Genomic DNA, 14,528 nt, shown 5'->3' with positions numbered 1-14,528 from the left:
AATTAATTTAATTATTAAAATAATTTGTTCACCTAGGTAATGCTAGGTAGAAAAAAAAAACAGTCAGAACTTGCCTTATTTAGCATTAATTAATTATCATAATAATTAATGAATAATAAATAAGGCAAGTTATGACTGTTTTTGGCTAATTTTTTTTGTTACCAAATATTTCCGTTATTTTTTTTTCTATTATATAAAGGAAAAGTATAGGGTACCAACATATTATCTGCCAACTTCTGCCAACTCTTATTTATAATTGTATTTCATGAAAGTGTATTCGTGGATGTGTCTAATAATTAATATATTTTAAATACATATATAAAGAGACACATCTAGAAAATATATTTATAAAGACACTTCTATTAAACACAGCTATAAAAAAGACATTTTTATTAGACACATCCACGAACACACTTCCATAAAACACAATTATAAATAAGAGTTAGCAGAAGTTGGCAGATATGTTGTTGGTAACGTAGCGGAACCGTTATATAAAAGGAATTTGAACAAAGGTTGTGTGTATTAATATTGATAAAAAGAGAAAGGAAGATTACAAAGTTTGAGAAAGCTTCTCTACTCTCTCACTTTGATATCTTCACTCTTTCTTCTCTTTTCTTCTCTACCCACCATGGGTGGTGGTGAAAACCACCGTTACCACCACCACAAGAAGATGAACATGAACCCCCATGATCAAGAAAGGAACACATTCCTTCCAATGCTATGTTCAAGACCTTCCATCAAAGACGTGTCTCTCCCAAGATGGAAGAACAACCCTCCATCATCATCATCTTCTTCTTCTTCTTCTTCAAACGAGCCTTTGTCACCAAGAATTGGTTGCATGGGTCAAGTGAAGAGAAACAACAAGATTGCAGGCTTCCCAACTTCTTCATCAATCTCACACAGACTCATCACCACCACAACCACTTCATCTTCTTCACCTTCACCGGTTTTCATCAAATACACAAAACTCAAGAGCATCTTCATCACTCCCAAACACTTTCTCAACACTCCCACAAGAACAAGAACTACTACTCCTACTCCTACTGTTATTAAGCATCATCAAAGGGTAGTTGGAAAGAGTAGTGGCTATGGGGTTAATAGTGAAAGTGAGAAGAAGAATCTTGGTTGTTCATCATCTTCATATTCTATAGTAAGCATTGATGAGATGGATCCTCCATTGCCAGTGCAGATAAAGAAGGAGAAGGAGAAGGTGGGAGAAGATAAAGATAGTCTTTGGAAAAGGAGAAAATCAGGTTCACTCCAAAGCTTGCAGCTTCAACAACACCATCCAATCATTCCTCTTCACCCTACAACTCTTTGATTTGATTTCTTTTCATGGGATTACTTCTTTTCTTTCTTCTATGTGGAATCTTCACATAAAAGTCAAAAGATTATGTAAGACAGATCCAGAGTTTTTTTTTTTTTTTTTTTTGGGTGGAGGAGTTGAATTTCTTTGTTATTTTTTTCTTAATTTTTAAAATTATCATTACTTACCTCAGATAGGATGTAAATTGATTTCTTTCTTTTTTTATTTTTTTTTTCAGTTTCCAATTTGAAGTGTTGCTTGGTAATGGTAATGGTTCCATAATTTTTGTGGGATATGTGAGGGATCATGTTAGTGTGTCAAAGATCTAGGCTTGTATATTTACCAAAAATATGAAAGCAAAAAAAAAAAAAAAAGAAACTGAGACTTCATTTGTAAGGGTTACAAGGTTTTTTTTTTTCTTTGTAATTAAGAAAAATTAGGGAGGAAAAATATTGGCTTTGTGCTTATCAAAATGAGCTAGCAAAGGAAATGGTCAAATAACGTTACCATATATAAACAAACAATTATGTACATTACAAAAATGGACGGCCATTTTTGTTTGAAATTAGTTAGAAAATAGCACTATTTTCTCCGTTCATTTTATTTGGAATTATCTTTTTTTGTGGGTGGTACATTGTTAAAAGGTGAAAACTCAGGTGAAGTCGACTTCACGTGAAGTTGATACTGAGAGCCGTTAGATGATTTGACTGATTTGACTGAATTTTCATCTAACGGCTCTCAGGTATCAACTTCACGTGAAGTCGACTACACCTGAGTTTCCACCTTGTTAGAATGAGTAATTAGTTAGTAAATAATATATAATACTCTCTCTAGTCTCTATTTACTTCTATTTGTACCAAAAGATGAACTTTTTTCTTTATCTATCATTGTGACGTTTTAATAAACAAGTGTTTTGTCAAACTAATTGATGATGACATAATTGAAGGGATTAATGCAAATAGTTGAAGGCTCCAATTCTAAAATTATTTTGTGAAGCTGCAGAGAACAGTTCCATGTTCAACCAAAGTCTTGTGTGTGTTCAAGTCAACAACATCATGCCATAAATAACAATATGAACAACATGTAATATTTAGTAGACCAAAATATGAACAAATTTCAAATAAATATGTCAAAGTTTAGAAACAGTATAGATCTAATCAACTATTGGAATAATATGTTTAGATGCATTAATTTAATGATTAAATAATCATTCAGTTGACATAGCCAAAAACAAGAAAACAACCATAAGAAATATTAGGGATTATTGTGAAAGAAACTGTTGGCTCAAGTTGAAAATATAGGATCAAACTAACTACTTTTAGAATAATTTGTTCCAATTTGTTTTACTTACATCACAGCAGCAACAGACATGTTACAAGAAGGAAGGAATTCACCATCTTTACTGTAGTATTAAATTAGTCCTTCTAAATTCATAAATGATACAAGAATTGGAAGCATCTCAGAGCAAACGAAAGCAACCCATGTGGCCTCTTCATAAAGTCATAACATTCACATTAGAGAACAGAAAGAGGATAACTTATTACAATAATACATATGGCTACATTATAAAACTCATTACAATAATACCATTCAAATTAAATTAGATAACTAAATGTTGAAGGGGAAAGTTTGGTTGACACCACAATCTTCCCAATATTAGATACTAATATTATTATTATTATTTCTTAATGTAAGCAATTAATTTCAACCAACCGTACAACACTTTCAAGTGAACAATTTGGAACTGACTGTCAAATAATTGTGGGGAGAAGATGTGGTCCACTGAAAAGTGCAGCCAAGTTAACAAGAAATTTCAGTATACCAGCCGACAAGGCATTAACATGTTAGGTGAGGCTACCTTGATTTAAGATTATGAGAATGCGTGGGATTTTAGCCGTAAAATTAGAACTTTAGGTGAGACTATTACTGCTACTACTACTAGGTGCAGATGAATGCTAGGCCTTTAATTCTATTAACATATAAATTGCAGATAATTAATTGTAAGTGTAACAGGGTTTGCATGCCGTGTACCTTGACATATTACTCTTCCAAACTTTGAAGCACTTATTTCTACTAACATTGCTTAAAATCACAAGCTCGATGTCTCGTATTTTCCGTGCAAAATCGACTACTAGCCTACAAACATTTAGTGGATGCATACACTGACCAAAAGAAATAAGAAAACAGGTAGCAAAAAAGGCGGAGAAAAACAAGGATTATCAACAGCAAAAAATGAAACTGGATCAATTATAAACTACATCAAAATAACAGGAAATTCAGTTAGAATATTACAGCTGACAATCAGGCATTAATACTAAACTACTAACAATAGAAATACAGTATAAGACAGACTACTAAAGAAGGAAGAAAAAAATAATCAGATGGAATGTTACATAATTTATACGCCTGGTATATCTGATTGCTAAGCACAATCCCTGTCAGAATTAATTCGACTGTCACAATATGTACACCAAACTTTACAGAAAAAACAGGTGATGCTCCTGGATCGCTACAAGGCGGCATGCTTCTGTTCTGTCCTCCCTCAATTTTCAATAAAAACCAAATGAGAATACATGCCCTAATCTAAAACATGTAGTAAATGCAAGACATGGCTCACCCCACTGTACAGTTTTACTCTCATAATGAATGTACAACAATGCAAGCAAAACTTCCATCCTACCAGAGCAGAATGCTACGTTCTGCAACAATGCAGTGTCCAGGGCTGACCCCACAATTTTGCCACACTCATATATCCAGATGCAAATGGCTTTGGCACCAAATACGGTGGATGTCAGCCACAAGGGCAAATGCCCAACCAGGCTGTGAAGCAATACTTTCACCGGTAATTTTCCACTGGTTGACTAGCTTAAACATTCTCCTTACACTGCTTATCATTTGACAGACAATCAGCAGGAACATATGCATATCCTTTCGGTAACCTTAAATTCTTCATAGACGCTTCGTCAGACGTCATAACGAGCTCTTTTCCAAATGTGTCGGCATGCTGTAAAATTCCAAATGAACATTAAGAGTTGTCCCGTTAAAGGTGAAAACTCAGGTACAGTCGACTTTACGTGAAGTTGATAGCTGAGAGCCATTAGATGAAAATTTAGTCAAATCAGTCAAATCATCTAACGGCTCTCGGTTATCAACTTCACGTAAAATCAACTGCACCTGAATTTCCATCCCCCCCCCCCCCGCGGCTAAATCCTGCGGAAAAACTAAATAATCCAAGGAGAAAAATAAGCAAGACAGTGAAACAGGACATTGCACACCTTTCTAGATTTGGATCTCAATCCGCCACTCTCATCTGAAACATTGCGTGCCACGGCATAAGCTCTTCGAGGAATCTGCTTGCCAGAAAATTGAACCCTATCTGGGATCTTGTGATTATAGCGGCTTTGTGAGGTTGAGCAGTCATCATCCAATTTGGGATCAGTGTCCATGGATACAGCAGCTCTCAGACGGTGCTTATCTGAAACTGAACTGTCCACAGTTATGTCATCAGATCTTTGGATTGCTTCACTGCATGATCTGTATCCCTCTGTGTTTCCTCTAAGGGATGTTGTAGCTGATTCTGAACTACCATCCGGAAGGATGAAAGGGCTATGAACAAGCACAGACCTAGCAACATGATCTCTTTTGAAGGCAAGTATGTCATGCGAGCAAAGAACCAATTCACGCTGTAGTTCACAAGACCAGAAGTCAACCATCAAAATGACTATACAACAAAACCCCACCATACAAATATATACCATAAAAATGCCATGCTGCCATGGAAATGCAACAAAAAGAAACAATGTCAATAATGCAGTAGCCAATAGTGGAAAACCACTAGGGCCAGACTCAGTAATAAGATACCTTTAATTTTTCACGTTTGACAATCCTCTCACAGAGGAGACGTAATCTCTCCAGTTCAACCTGTATGAAACATTCAGAAAGAATACAGTTATATGATAACATTAAAAGGAAGCCACATCCGCTACAATTAGTAATATACATGAGAACACTTGATCGTGTAACCATCATAGATATCCCTTTACATGCACTTCATCTATAATATAAAGTCAATGTAGGTATACATCGTTCGAAGTCTTAAGACATAGTTTATCCCATTATAATATTACAACGCTAGAGAAGTTTAAAGCTCAGGGAATGAACGGATAAAATATTTTAAACTATGTAAACATCATTATTCATAAACATGGCATTTTTGATCAGGAAAAAATAGCATGATATTTCCAACAATAAATTGTTACACAGGACACCTATGTCATCTTGGTTACACTAATCCTGTACAGAGTGATTGATAATTTTCACAAATTGTAAGACTATATGTGGATTAAATATGAATAAAGACTTCCTTTATCCAAGGGACATTAACACAACTTCATATTTTTAATGGTGTTGGCATATTTTATTATTAGGCCCAACAACTAAAAAGGACACGAGTAAAAGAAAGTGAAGAGAGAAGCCTCACCCGGATTTGCTTCATACTTTTAAGCTCTTCGATTCCATGTTTTTCAGACTGAACAAATGAAGGAGACATAAGAATATAGGATATTTTATGCCAGACCAAGAAAAAGGACATTGTACAACTAAATAGTAAATACAAAACCAAACCTTTGCCTTTTGCTCCAAACTGTGCTTTTCACAGTAAGCCTTGTGTTGTGGTTTGCCACTAGTAGTCCTCACAATCATGTAATAACCAGCACTTCTAGCACATGATGGATGGAATGAGGTTTGACAATGGCCATAGCAACACTGCATTAACATTTGAAAAGGAAATAAAAAAGACTGATAAACACTAATTCCAGAAGACAGCAAATTCATGGAACAAATGGGAGAGGAAAATAACCCCCTTTATTATCATTACCTTCATACAAACACCATGCTTGCGGTGGCAAATGCAACATTTGTCAACTCCCTTCAGCGCAGACTGCTGAAATTTGACGGCATAAGAGTTAAGTGACTAAGAGAGATATTGAATACTCCTGAAGCTGTTTCTTCTAATAGTTAAAATATAAAATGGAAAAAAAAAAAAAAAAAGTTAACTGATGGTTCAATCAAAGAATATACCATTCCTTCAACTGGATTTATTTGGCCTCTTCTGAATGTTGACTCGAAAACCCACTGGTATAGGTAGAAAATATGAAGCAGTCAACATTTAAGCAAAAAGGCAGTAGAAGGACGACAACATTCCCAAAGAAAAAAGAAAATAAACCTCAGCACAGAAGGCATGAATCCATTGACCATCAGAAGATTTCCTAAAAGCTCCAGTAGTACCACCGCAAAGGGCACATTCTGCAACAAAATAAGGCTTCTCCCAGAAATTGATAGCAGATGTTGCACAGCTTTTAGATGTTACATCTTCACATAATTCACAGTACCATGGGCCAGTAGTTTCTTTCACACTACGATAACAGTCCAAATGCACTGCAACCTGCAACAGGGAAAAACAACTAAGGGACATGGATACAAACAATTAAGTACCAGAAAAGGGATCAATGCAGAAGAATGAAAACCTTGCAACCAGAGCAGACAAGGATGGGATTAAACAAAGTCTCAGATCGTCTGCAGATATCACATGATTTAGATTGCTCCTTAGAATATTCTGAGGTTGGCAAGCTGAAATCAGAATATTTCTCTGATGACGTTCTTGTCACAGCTACTGTTGAAAGTGTCTCTTTAGCTCTTGGCATTGGCTGAGAACCAGCACCATTCCTCCCACTTAAAGCATCCAACTTCAACAAATTCTGTAAATAAGAACTAGTATATATGACCTCCTGCTGTCAATAAGAACAAGCACAAGTACTGCTTGCTTGATATGGAAGTTGAGAAAGGCACAAGTATATATGACCTCTTGTTGCATAGATTCATCTAGAGAGTCTTTTCGGAAGGAAGAAACCCGAGAAGATGCCGCAGCAGCAGCAGTTGCAGCAGCCAGAACAGCTTGGGCTTCCTTGTGCTTTCTTTCTTTCCTACCTAGCTTTTTTGCCTCCCTAAGATCACGCAGATATCGATTAACAATCACAGAGTCCCACCTTCGCTGATGCGCTGCATCAATCTCCTGCGGCAACCTCTTTGCCACATTGGAGATTAAGTTATCTGCATATGCAAAACCAAGCAAATTAAACATATCATGAGTTTACTTAAAATTTAAATAAAAAAAATGTTGCCAAGCCCAGAAGGAGGAAGGGTACCCAAACAAATGATATTTGACAATTTAAAGGGAAAAGAAAAAAAAAAGAATAGGCAAAAACTGAGGCAGACCAGTAAACTTCTTTCTTGCAACTGCATTCCGCAATAATCTATGCTGTAAAAATAGAAGTTCCCCCTCCACTTCATCTTCTGGAGAAGATTCCAAAAGTTCCATTTTTCCAGAGCTATGCAACTGCTCCATATTTCCTTCATCAGGCTTGGAAATACCAGTGCACATTAATTCCCCATTATGAATCTGTAGCAACTTCTCAATGGATGGGTGAATGTAGCTAGAGCTGGCTTCCACCTTTCTGCATTGAAATCATGAGCCACACTTTTTAAACAAGAAACCCAACTTACTAGAATCAAATAGAAGATAAAAGATTGCCTACTAACACACAATTAGACAGAAAAAAGTACATGCAGAAAATAACAAAAATAGCCACTTCGAAAAGCTCACATGGAACCACAATCAAGAAGTTTCACAGCAGAATAGAGAGGACAGTAGCGATCAGAAAACATAGAAGCATTCTGCGAATAAAGCTTGGACATTTCTTCTGAAACACATTCAGATAAGTTGGTTTTGTGTGGTTTATCTTCATTCCCTGCATATCATAACCATACATTAAGACTAGCTATTATAGGAATGAAATAACTTGGCAAGTAACACTATTGCAGCTAAAATCAAATCAAGATCCTTCAAAGTATGTCTATCATTGAATATACAGCCATAATACAAGCATTTCTGGGTAGAAATTACAAGCAATTAACTCTTAAATTCTTAAAATGGCAGGTTAAAGATGAAGCCAGACCTTGAACTTTCGATAACATATCCTCAGGCTTGGTTAAGTCCTGCAGATATTGTAAACAGAAACATAAACATAAGTTATGCTGTTTTTCAACTTTGGATTGTGACAAAAAAAAAAACATGGCTATGCGAGGTCCTCAGATATAATGCAGAGATGTGAGATGTACTTGAACATTTTTACGGCAGTCTATCTCATACAACATTTCAAAACAACTCTAGTCAGTAAATTTTACAAACAACAATAAAAGACCTCTAAATGATCCAGAATTGTGCTTCACTGTAAAATTAATTATTAAAGAAGACAATTTGGAACATCTAGAAGATAAAATTACCACCACAGTAGCATCTGGAGACCCTCCATTAGAACTTCCTGGATTTTCATGGTCTAACTGATCAGCTCTGAACTTGTCTTTTGACATCCCATTCTCACTAGTAACCCCCTCGGATGAACATATCACTTTATTATCCTTCAAAATCCTAATGTTGCTGACAGTTCTCCTCCTTGGAGGTACTGACTTAACAGCAACAGGATCCAACGAACCTGAATCAGATGTTGGAAGAGCAACAGAACCTTCTGCAGCTCCACTTTCATCCTTGGAAGGAATCGGTGGTTTGAATTTGACTTTTAAACCTTTGTGAAATGCAGTAGTGTATACATGAGCTTTCAGCCAATTGACGATTTTGTCAACCACATCAGGGTCCATATAAGCTTCCTGCAAGAAGGTTTAGCACAAAAAGATAAGAATAATAAATATAAAGAACTAATCATTTCAACAAAATGGCCAGTATTAAATCAGAGTAATACATTAATATTTGCAATTAATGAATCTGGTGAAATGCCAATCTCCATTGCTACATCCTTTGCATCAACTTTTCCCCGGTCTATCAACTGCAAGGAGTGAATTTAGACTTTCAACAAGAATAAAAATAAGATTAAAATCTGAAACAAATTAACAAATTATCAGGTTCATAACAGATACAATCAACATATAACAGAATTTTAAGAAAATGATAGGTTCATCTGTTTCAAACGGATACAACCAAAATATAATAGATATACCTTCTTTAAAATAAGTGCAAAACTGGTGGAGTCAGATGCAACACCATTCTCAATCGTCCTCCCTACCATTCCAACATTATGTTGCTGCACAGCACCACATCCAGACAGGTCACGGGCAATTAACCTACAATCAGACAGTCCTACATCTTGCAGTCCATTGTGGTTCAACTTATTGGGACTACCACATCCAATTTTCAACTTGTGTTCGCTATTTACTGGAAGGCCATTAGCTTCAAAAAAAGTATTGCCAATAGAAAGGGAGTCTCCTAATGGCAAGATGCCCCTATTATCTTGTAAATCTGAGTGTTTCAAGCAAAAAGCCCGCAACTCAACCTGCAATGAACAACATAAAACGACAATTGATGATCAATATCCAAAACACTAAAGTTGAAACATTTATGATTAAGGAAAGGTCTCTAGCCATCTTTTTCCATTAGGGAAAGGGGATTCAGTGTCCAGAAAAGATAGATATTACTCACATTATCATCTCCATACTTTGCGCACACCTCCATCCTATGTCGAGCTTCCCTTGCACATAACGGATGGAAAGAAGTCTTGCAGGTTCCTGAGACACCATCCAGAAGGAAATAGTCAGAACCTAAAAGAATTTGGCAAGAACTTACAGAGAACAAGCTAGTTGTTAATACCAGCACCCAGAAAAAGTAATATATCAATCACAATGAGCCCCACAGGCCACAATCAAAAGAATTCTACTTAGAAACATGGTATCGGTAGCAGCAGCGAATCAAATTATCGATAGTACCACAAAATCATAACCAAACATAACAGTTGGAAATAAACATATTCAACTTTAAAAATAAACAACTAATTAAAGAGGAATGCTGCAGCATATGGTATCATGGCTCAGAAATGCTATGATGACGTTGACAGTACTTAATTCCAATACGAAATCCTATATTATTAAAACATAAGAAGCACCTATATTTGATTGTTAAAATATATTTTAAAAAGGCTAACACTCAGACGTTAACAACAGCACCATTAGTTGGCTCCTAGAGCTTACATAATATCACCTTGTTGCTTTCTGTGGAGGAATGATGTCACAAATGCAGTGATTCACTCATTGATACTTGTCACTCATTCAATAGAATCAAAACAGAACAATCATTACATACACTCTTCGTCTGAAAAATCAAAATGGCAACCATGCTATCCTGCTATGTCAAAGGTAAATACAAACAAGGTAGGAAAAATCTGAGTCCTCTAAACAATTATAAAATAAACGTAAATTGGCTACATTCAATATTTTAATCTTTTGAGAGTAGATGCAGTGGAAATTCTGCAAAGACAACCTTTGACTTTCCTCAAGAAGCGGAAAGAAATGTTTAAGACCAAGGTTCAACAGATCACATTGCAACACAAACATATACTTAAAACGTAAAAGTTATTTTCTGCCCAAATAGGCAAAACATTATTATAATGCGAACTATAGTGTAACAAAAGGACACCTCAGCAAGAGAAGCAAAACCTGGCAATTTAAATACCCAGAAGCAGTGTTAAAATCCCCAGCCTCTTAAAGCTCTACTCTAACTAAAATTGCTGGGTAATTGAAAAGAGAAACAAATATCATTCGCAATAATATTAAGTTCATCAGTGCTCGGCCACCAACCATCAACAAGAAAACATCAAATTAACATCAATGTGGTCAGATTCTCCTTAATTTATGTTGCAAAGGATATTTGAACCGAAAAGTGCCAAATATACAACTACTCGCATTGACATTAACATTATACGTAATTACGGATACATATAGACATAAATAATAAATGATTATATACAATTATTATTATTGATCATACTGTAACTGGCCTAAGAAACATAAGTTGTACACTACAAAATGGTAAAAATAAATAAAATATAACAGAAAATGATAAAAAGGAAAAAGCATACCATGGCTACAACGAACACATGCACCCCACTTCAGTTTGCAAATATTACACACTAATTTTCTCCGGGTTTCCTTTATTGACCCGACGTTCATAACAGGCTCCATCTTCTTCAAATCATCTACATAAACCTCGGGCATCCACAGACAACAAAACAAGTGCACAAACTGCACAGACTCAACGTCTTCCACAGTGCTATCAACTGGTTTCAAAGCACCACCTTTATTCGGGCAAAGCACACAAGGATTCACCGACCCCTCGACACCTCGCTTTAGCTTACACCACGAGCACAACCAAGACTCATCCACGCCATCTTGCACACCATAGCACTTCTGATGAACTGCCATTTTACAAGAGGCACAAACAACCAAACGGTTCAAATCTCTGCCTGTCTCCCCCATGCCACAATAATGACAAAAGGGTTCATCCCATCACGAGGAATGGTCATTTGAACTTTCTGCAAATCAGCATCCCCACTCAAAAGCTTCCTTTTCTTTGTAGGGCGCTCAGAAGTCAAAGAAACCTTACTCCTACAACCTAATAGCCACTCTAAACTAACACACGAGACATTTTTTCCATCATCCTGAGGCAAATCGTTTTCGGCAGCGGCATTGTCAATTGACTCCACTCCCAATGTACATTCCTCACTTCCCAAGTCTTCCTCAACCTTTTTATCATCCTCGCCACTATCTAAGTCCAGTTTTATTGCATCTTTCTTGTCATCCTCACTACTATTAACTACTATATCGAGTCTCGGAGAATTCCCCAAAACCGGAATCGAGAAACACTGACGAGAACATAACCTAGACAGCGAAGAAAGCTCCACTAAGGTATCGATATCACTCAATGATAAGTCCCTAAAATACTCCTCAGTCTCGTCCCAAATGTTGAAAGCACGTGCCTTCTCGCTCGCCCTAGATGATTTCTTCTTCTTCTTCTCGCCCCCGGACCGAACCTTCTTGTGCCGCCGACGGTTATCCCCATGGCGGTTCAACAAACTAGATAACCCACTTGGCAGAGTAACCACCCCAGAAGTGGACGCTTCTTCTTCATAAGGGGAACGTTCGCTCAGCGCCTTCCTTGCCTGAGAAAAGTAGTCAATTTCGTACACGGCAGAATCCTCAGAGGTTCCCGGCAATTCCGCCGGAGAATCCACCGGTGACGGCCTCGCCTCGGCGGAATCTCCCCGTTGTTGAGCCCCAGAAGCCGCCATGTCCTTCCTCCGTTGACATCGGCCAGAACTGGTCATCGCCGGCAACAACAACGTGCACAATAGCCAGAACATTCCATCATAGAAATTGAAACCCTATCGTAAGAAATTAAGTTAGGGTTCAGTGCGGAACCTACCGCGCAGCGTTGCAGAAGAACCAATCGAGATTCGTTCGGTGACTCAAGAGGGAAAGACGGACGAACGAACGGAGATTGAAGACCAAGAGGATAAGGGCCGTTTTCTAGGGTTAGGGTTCAATTTTTTGTTCGGATCCGTTTTTTAAGAGTTTGTAATTTTTAGTATTTTTTTCTGTGCAGTTCGATTTCGTTTTCGTGGGGGCGTGGGGCTAGAGAGAGAGAAGGAGGAGAGAGAATATTAAAAAGGTTGTAGAAGAGAGAGAAAGATTCGCGTTTTTTCTTAGGCACTGTTTTGCATTTGCCGAGAGAGAGAGAGAGAGGTTCCTTCTTTTTGAAGATATTTTATTTTTTATACGGAAACAAGAGGAGTATCTATACGGTGTTGTGACGCTATACGATACGATTGAGCGTGCCAGAGAGCAAGGTACACGTGGCACTGTGACGTTGAAAGAGAGCAAACGTGCATCTCACCCGCTACCTACTGTTATCAGTTGGATAGAGATAGGAGCATTGAAGGAGTGAAAATGAAAAGAAAAAATAACGCGTTTTTTTTTGTTTATCGAAGAAAGTATTTCATTAATGTAATGAAATGAAAATAACGGTTCACTAAAGATTACACACAGGGGTAAATTCGGAAAAGATTTAACAAAGACTATAGTTCAGTTTGGATAAATAATTTTATTAATTTTTTTTTATAAAATAGTTTAAATAATAAATGATTATATTAAAGATAATTTATAAATAAATTATTTTGTTTTTAGGTTTTTAACTCTAAAAGTATTTTTTATAAAAATATGTTAAAAAGTAATAGTATTATAAGAGAAGTTATTTTTTTAACTTTTCTATAAACTCTTGAATAACTTCTTAGAAAGCTATAATTTTGTTTTAAAAATTGCACCAGACATTAATACTTAGGGCTGCACACAGATCGGATCGGATCGGATATAGCCTAAAATTCTATTCGATCCGCATTGTACTCATCGGATCGGATCGGATACGATATCCGCATTTTTTCAGGCCAGATCCGATCCAATCGGATCGGATTGGATATCGGGTATATCCGCATAATTAAAAAAAAAAACTATTTTAAGATTCTATTCGGCTATTTTTACAAAAAATATCCATAAAATTCATTTTTCACCTGATTGAGCCTATTTACTCCTAAAATATTATCAATAAAAGTTCTATTGAATAACAAAAAAAATAATAACACAATATTTAAGTTTAATTATTCTAAGTTGAAGTACAACATAAAAAATTAAAACAAGATATCATAAAATTCATAAAACAACACACTAAAATTCATATCACATGAGGGTTTACTTTTTTAAACTATGCTATTTATATGAGACATGCAGATTTGCGGATCGGATCCGCGGATATCGCTGCTAAATCCGCAATCCGATCCTACCATAGTGCGGATCGGATCTGATCCGATCCGATGGCTCTGCAGATCGGATAATATCCGCAAAATTCGGATCGGATGCGGATAATTACCGCGGATATGCGAATATTATCCGATCCATGTGCAGCCCTATTAATACTATTATTTTTCATAAGTTATAAGTTCAAAAAAGTTACTTTTGAAACTTCTCAAGCGGGCCCATGTTGAGATGTAATTGAATTACATTGATTGAGTAAATAACTTTTCTCAACAAACAAAGATTACTCGCAATGAGTTATAGCTCAAATGACATAATCTCCTCATACTTACTTAAGAGGTCGCGGGTTCAAGTTTTCCTATCTTTGATTAAAAAAAAAACAAACAAACAAAGATTACTGAAACTGCCATCAAGTAGAAGAAAAACATGGTAGCATATTTATTAAACTACTCTTCTACCTTAGCTCATGACAACAATAAAGAAGTCTCATGGCCCACAAATTCAGCCCAACAGAATA

The 14,528-nt window shown here is 36.4% G+C and overlaps 1 long non-coding RNA gene and 1 pseudogene across 1 annotated transcript; one reads left to right on the top strand and one right to left on the bottom strand.

Moving 5' to 3' along the window:
* Window positions 1–516: 516 nt before the first annotated feature.
* LOC112767000 (uncharacterized) lies at window positions 517–1,702 on the top strand. Its single transcript, XR_011875680.1, has 2 exons — window positions 517–1,395; window positions 1,545–1,702. It is a non-coding gene; the product is annotated as an uncharacterized lncRNA (long non-coding RNA).
* Window positions 1,703–3,522: 1,820 nt separating this feature from the next.
* Window positions 3,523–12,967, bottom strand: LOC112764538 (uncharacterized; annotated as a pseudogene).
* Between the last annotated feature and the right edge of the window lie 1,561 nt (window positions 12,968–14,528).

The sequence above is a fragment of the Arachis hypogaea genome, chromosome 17 (assembly GCF_003086295.3).
Source record: "Arachis hypogaea cultivar Tifrunner chromosome 17, arahy.Tifrunner.gnm2.J5K5, whole genome shotgun sequence".
In the NCBI taxonomy this organism is placed as follows: Eukaryota; Viridiplantae; Streptophyta; class Magnoliopsida; order Fabales; family Fabaceae; genus Arachis; species Arachis hypogaea.
This window is presented reverse-complemented; position numbering and strand designations above follow the sequence as displayed.